The following is a 6,097-nucleotide window of genomic DNA, read 5'->3' on the forward strand; positions in this document are numbered from 1 at the left end:
AGAGAGACCATCTTCATCCTACACCTCCCACGGATTGATAAACTTTAGGTCATCCACTTGAGGGAAAATTGTACTATCCTACAAAACTCTCGCTTGGAGGCCCAACACGAGTCTACAAGAATAAAGTTGCATAGTAGACATCAGCCACCAGTGTCCGTGTTCAAGAAGCTACTGGAGGAGCGGTACAACAACCTCCTCCTCTAGGACCACCTGGAGGTGGAGCTCCCGTCTGAAGTTGTCATTGCAGTCATGGTTGAGGCGGACATGGTCGTCAACGTCAACCAGGCCATGTTCGAGTCCATGCACAGTGCCATCACATCCGCCGCGAGAGCAACGGCTCCGGATCAACGAGGCGGAGCGCAACCGGCTCTTTGAGTGGCTGGAGGCGGAGGACGATAACTCGCCGAAGCAGCACAATGATGATGCCAAAGAGGCACCCGTCATCAACTCCGCCTCGCTCGCATCAGACGCCATCGCCGACGAGGTTGGACCATCCCAGGAGGCCCGTCTGACCTCACCTCCGATGGGGAGGAGTAGAGTAGGATTAATTTGTTTTTAGATCTTTTTGCTATGTAGAAACTATTTCAAAAAACTCAATGAAAATTGATGTCCGCATTTATTTGGTGATTCCAGTTAGATGGTTGGCGTCGTGCCCGCTGCTCGCAGACATTTGGTGTCATTCGTTTGATGATCTGCGTTGGAGTTGCCCTAATATCAATACCTATTATTTGATGACAATCTTTTATTAATACTAGATTATACTCCTGATGACCCACAAGTATAGGGGATCAATCGTAGTCCTTTCGATAAGTAAGAGTGTCGAACCCAATGAGGAGCAAAAGGAAATGACAAGTGTTTTCAGCAAGGTATTCTCTGCAAGCACTGAAATTATAAGTAACGAGTAGTTTGATAGCAAGATAATTTGTAACGAGCAAGTAACGGTAACAGTAAAAAAAGTGCAGCAAGGTAGCCCAATCCTTTTGAGGCAAATGACAGGCCAAAACGTTCTCTTATGATAAGCAAAACGTTCTTGAGGGTACACGGGAATTTCATCTAGTCACTTTCATCATGTTGGTTTGGTTCGTGTTCGCTACTTCGATAATTTGATATGTGGGTGTACCGGTGCTTAGGTGTTTTTCTTACTTGAACAAACCTCCTAATTATGATTAACCCCCTCGCAAGCATCTGCAACTACGAGAAAAGTATTAAGATAAAATCTAACCATGGCATTAAACTTTTGGATCCAGATCAGTCCCTTACGAAGTAGCGCATAAACTAGGGTTTAAACTTCTGTCACTCTCGCAACTCATCATCTAATAACTACTCCACAATGCATTCCCTTAGGCCCTAATAAGGTGAAGTGCCATGTAGTCGACGTTCACATGACACCACTAAGGGAATCACAACATACATATCATCAAAATATCAAACACATATCAAGTTCACATGATTACTTGCAGCAAGATTTCTCCCGTGACCTCAAGAATAAAAGTAACTACTCACAAATGATAATCATGCTCAAGATCAGAGGAGCATTAAATATCATAATGGATCCGAACATATAATCTTCCACCAAATAAACCATATAGTAATCAACTACAAGATGTAATCAACACTGCTAGTCACCCACAAGTACCAATCTAAGGTTCCGGTACAAAGATTGAACACAAGAGATGAACTAGGGTTTGAGAGGAGATGGTGTTGTTGAAGATGTTGATGGACATTGCCCTCCCCAAGATGGGAGAGTTTTTGGTGATGATGATGACGATGATTTCCCCCTCCGGGAGGGAAGTTCCCCCGGCGGAATCGCTCCGCCGGAGGGCAAAAGTGCTCCTACCCAAGTTCCGCCTCGAGACGGTGGCGCTTCGTCCCGAAAGTCCTCTCCTTATTTTTTTTCTAGGTCAAAATGACTTATATACCAGAAGAGGGGCACCGGAGGTGGGCCGAGGAGGGCACAACCCACCAGGGCGTGCCTGGGGCCCTAGCGCGCCTAGGTGGGTTGCCCCCTCTGGTAGTTATTTGCTCCAATAATTCTTAAATATTCCATAAAAATTCTCCGTGAAGTTTCAGCTCATTTGGAGTTGGGCAGAATAGGTGGCCTGACGTAGCTTTTTCAGGTCCAGAATTCCAGCTGCCGGTATTCTCCCTCTTTGTGATAACCTTGCATATTATGTGAGAAAGGCATTAGAATTACTCCATAAAGCATTATTATGCATAAAAATATCATAAACAACAGTAGGAAAATATGATGCAAAATGGACGTATCAACTCCCTCCGTCCCAAATTAAGTGTCGGGGGTTTAGTTCAAATTAGGGAGTATGTTTTATTTCATGCACAACCTTTTGTTTGAGAAACAGACAGAACTAGTGTCCATCCCTTCGAACTTGTCAGCGGCGACGCTTTATGTCGTTACACTCCTCGGGGCGCCGTCGTGGAGCTCAGATGCCTTTAGGTTGTAGCATGGTGTCGTCTTCAGGCTCTCTTATGCTCTTGCTCGACATCATAATTGTGGCGTCTGTATATGTATGTTTTTTATGGTACGATCTCTGTTGTCTGATTTTCTCTTCGATATGTCTTGTAGGAGGGCTTCTTCACTTCCTTGTATCATTTTACCATATGGGTGAAAGGCTATTTCAAAAGAAAAAATGTGGGTGCTTGTAGGAATGACTTTATCCCTTTCACCTCGACAGAGGGAGTACTACTAAGCTATCCCAAATCAATCAGGTGTTGAATATATCTACTTTCAGTGTTGGCTTAAGTTTTATTTTTACAAGGCTGAAAACACCGCTTCCTGAGGAAGGCATGAGAGACCAAACCCTAGTCGCCACACCATGGTTCGGTCCCTCTCGCCGCCGCCAAGGTTAGTTGTCGGAAAAAGCACGTGCGATACCGGCGACAACGGGAAGGTTGCTGCTCATCGAGAGCTCGGTATGGCAAGCGATTCTTGACGACAGCGCTGCGATCTTTAACGAGGGAATGGCCAGGCTAGGTCACCAAAGAAGAAGAAGTTGGTGCCTGGTCCTGGACGGCGGCAAGGTCGACAGTTGACCCATACGTTTTGAGCAATGGCATGTGTGATTTTTTAAGATTTTCTTTAGGAAGTCTTCGAGTTTGGTTTAGGGCAGCGATATGGCGGCGCCATCCCCGTATAGGAATAATGTTCTCCCATCTCTTTCCTTGTTTCGTTGGTGTGCTTATCACCGACGGAGATTGTGTGGAGCCGTGTCTCCGAGTCTTTTGAGATACGGACGGTTAAGGTTTCCGGTGGATTTGTTTGAATTCGGCTGGCATTCTTGGTCTTGGGAGTTTCTAAACGCCCTTATCGACGTTTTTCTTCTCCGAGACGACGATTTGCTTCGCGAATCACAGCCGCAGACGTCTCCTTGTCTGCATTGACAACTCTTCGGCCGCGGCTTCCTCAAGCTCCTGAGTTCAAAAAGTTTGCTCCACCGAAGCAGAGGCCCGGAGCTAGCATTGAGCTATATATATATGCTCGGGGCACGTCGCCAATGGATGTGGGAGGAAGAATACTTCGACACCCTCAAAGATTTGTTATATCTTTCCGTATGGATGTGTTTGTAAGGACATGTACTACTTAATATATGACCTTGGGCTCTTTTTCACATTTTTCTTTTGCTTTTTATAGGACAAGAAGAATATGTCTGTTTTCTCCATGGAGTATGTGGTACGGTGTCTTGCCGGTGGTCATGGCCACTACTCTCTTTGTTTTATAATTTTTGTCGTGGTTTGAATTTAAATTTGAAGTAAACCCATAAAAAGAATTATGGAATGGAGGGAGTATCATGTAACTCAGTCTTGCTCTAGGTTTTCCGTTTCTCAAAAAACTGTCACCGCTTTCTCTTACCAGCTCGCACGCTATTCTTTTTTTTTGAATGTTGGTAGTTGATCTACCAAATTCATTGATCAGAGAGAAAAAAGCCCGTACAGGGGAAGCCGAAGGGGCAATGCATCTAGAGAAAAGATGCCAAAAGGAAAAAGATTACAGAAGGAACCCCCTCGGCCTGGGTCGAATGGGATCCCAGCTCCTGCCAGATTCCAAAGAATGATCTCTTCCTTCACACGCAGCAGAAAAGAGCGCACCTCCAACCTTTTGTCCTCAAAAACGCGCCTGTTGCGTTCACCCCAGAGCTCCCAGGAGACTAGGTTCACTAGAGACAGTGCCCCTTTGCGTTTTGCTGGTCCGGCCTTCGTGCAGCAGGTGAGCATCCACTCGTTGATGCTAGTTACATGCGCCCAGCCCGTAGGCAGCAGTGCAGGCATGCTGGCAAGACCAGCCAAGCCCTCCCAGCTCTGCTTCGCCCATGGGCATTCGACCAGCAGGTGAAAATCCGTTTCCAGGTTGCGCTCACATAGCGCACAGAAGTAGTAGTTCTCCCAGCCGCGGCGAATAAGCAGGTCGGCTGTTAGGATGCGGCCCAGAGATGCCGTCCAGAGGAAGAAACGACACTTAGCAGGCGCCCAACCCTTCCACATCAGCGCAGTGGCCTCCGGTTGCACTGATCCCAGGAACTGGAGTTGGTAGGAAGATTTGGTAGTGTATTCTTGGCTTGAGTTGAACCTCCATACGATCTTGTCAGGGGTACCATCGACCAGAGTCACCAAGTCAAGCAAACCGGCTAGTTGTGTCAACTCACCCTCCATCTGTACCGTGAGGCCGTGCGCTAGGTCTAGCATCCACCTATCCTCATGCAGAGCTTCTCTGACCGAGCGATTCTTTCTGATGGAGACTCTGAACAGGTTTGGAGCAATTGTTTTTGGACATAAGCCTTGCAACCATCGGTCATGCCAAAAGCTTGCAAGTCTGCCATCGCTTACTGTGATCGATGTCGCCATGGAGAATAGCGCCCTGTCAGATTTGTCACAAGGCAAGTCCAGACCAACCCAAGGCCTCTCCGGTTGTTGCCAGGACATCCAAAGCCATCGAAGGCGGAGCGCTCGCCCGAATTTCTGTAGATCAAAGACACCCAGGCCCCCAAGGTGCTTCGGCCGTGCCAGTAGTGCCCAACTGACTCTGCATTTTCCTCCATTGCACGACGTCTCCCCACTCCATAACCACGCCGTGCAAAGCCAGACGACTTGCTTCCGAATCCACACGGGCAGCTTGTGCACAGTCATCAAGTAGATAGCAAGGGAGATCAGTGTTGATTTAAGCAGCACTAGCCTTCCACTCTTGGCCATCATGCTGCCCTTCCAGCAAGCAGTTTTGTCACCAAACTTCAGTAGCCAAGGCTCAAGGTCCACTTTCTTGAGAGCTCGTAAGGAGAGCGGCATGCCAAGGTAAGTGCACGGAAAGTGCTTCACCACCACCCCAAGCGGCTGCAGTAGCTGCTGTAGGTCTAGATTTCCACATCGAATGGGCATGGCCGAGATCTTGGATATGTTCGTGTGGAGGCCAGTGACACTCTCGAAGAACGTGAGCAGCAGCTTTATCATGTTGGCGTCGGACGCCGACGGCTTCAGAAACAGGACAACATCGTCCGCGTAGAACGAGCAGCGCATCACCAAACGGCACCCGGGGAGCTTCGACAGGAGACCTCGTTCAGTGGCTAGGCTCATGATTCGCTGCAGGGGGTCCATGGCAAGTACAAAGAGGAATGGCGAAATGGGGTCACCCTGCCGCAGCCCTTGCCGATGGGAAATTGAGTCTGATAAGGCTCCGTTGATCAAGACACGTGATGAAGAGGTTCGAAGGAGCATGGCAATCCACTCCCTCCATCTGACGCTAAATCCCCTTGCTCTGAGCATATCCAACAGATAGGTCCAAGACACAGAGTCAAATGCTTTAGCGATATCAAGCTTTAGCAAGACGGCCGCCTTCTTGCTTTTGTGGAAGAACCTTGCAGTGTTCTGGACATATAAAAAATTTTCCTGGATGCTGTGATGCTTGATGAAAGCAGCCTGGCAAGGGTCAACAAGCTGACTCAATTTCGGCGCAAGTCTTCTGGCTAAAATCTTAGTGAATATTTTAATCAGGCTGTGTACGAGAGAGATCGGCCGGAAGTCCTGCAATCTATCTGCACCTAATTTCTTAGGCAAAAGGACAAGCAGAGCTTTGTTGATCCTAGCCAGACCGGTG

The sequence above is a fragment of the Triticum aestivum genome, chromosome 5D, assembly GCF_018294505.1.
Source record: "Triticum aestivum cultivar Chinese Spring chromosome 5D, IWGSC CS RefSeq v2.1, whole genome shotgun sequence".
Classification (NCBI taxonomy): domain Eukaryota; kingdom Viridiplantae; phylum Streptophyta; class Magnoliopsida; order Poales; family Poaceae; genus Triticum; species Triticum aestivum.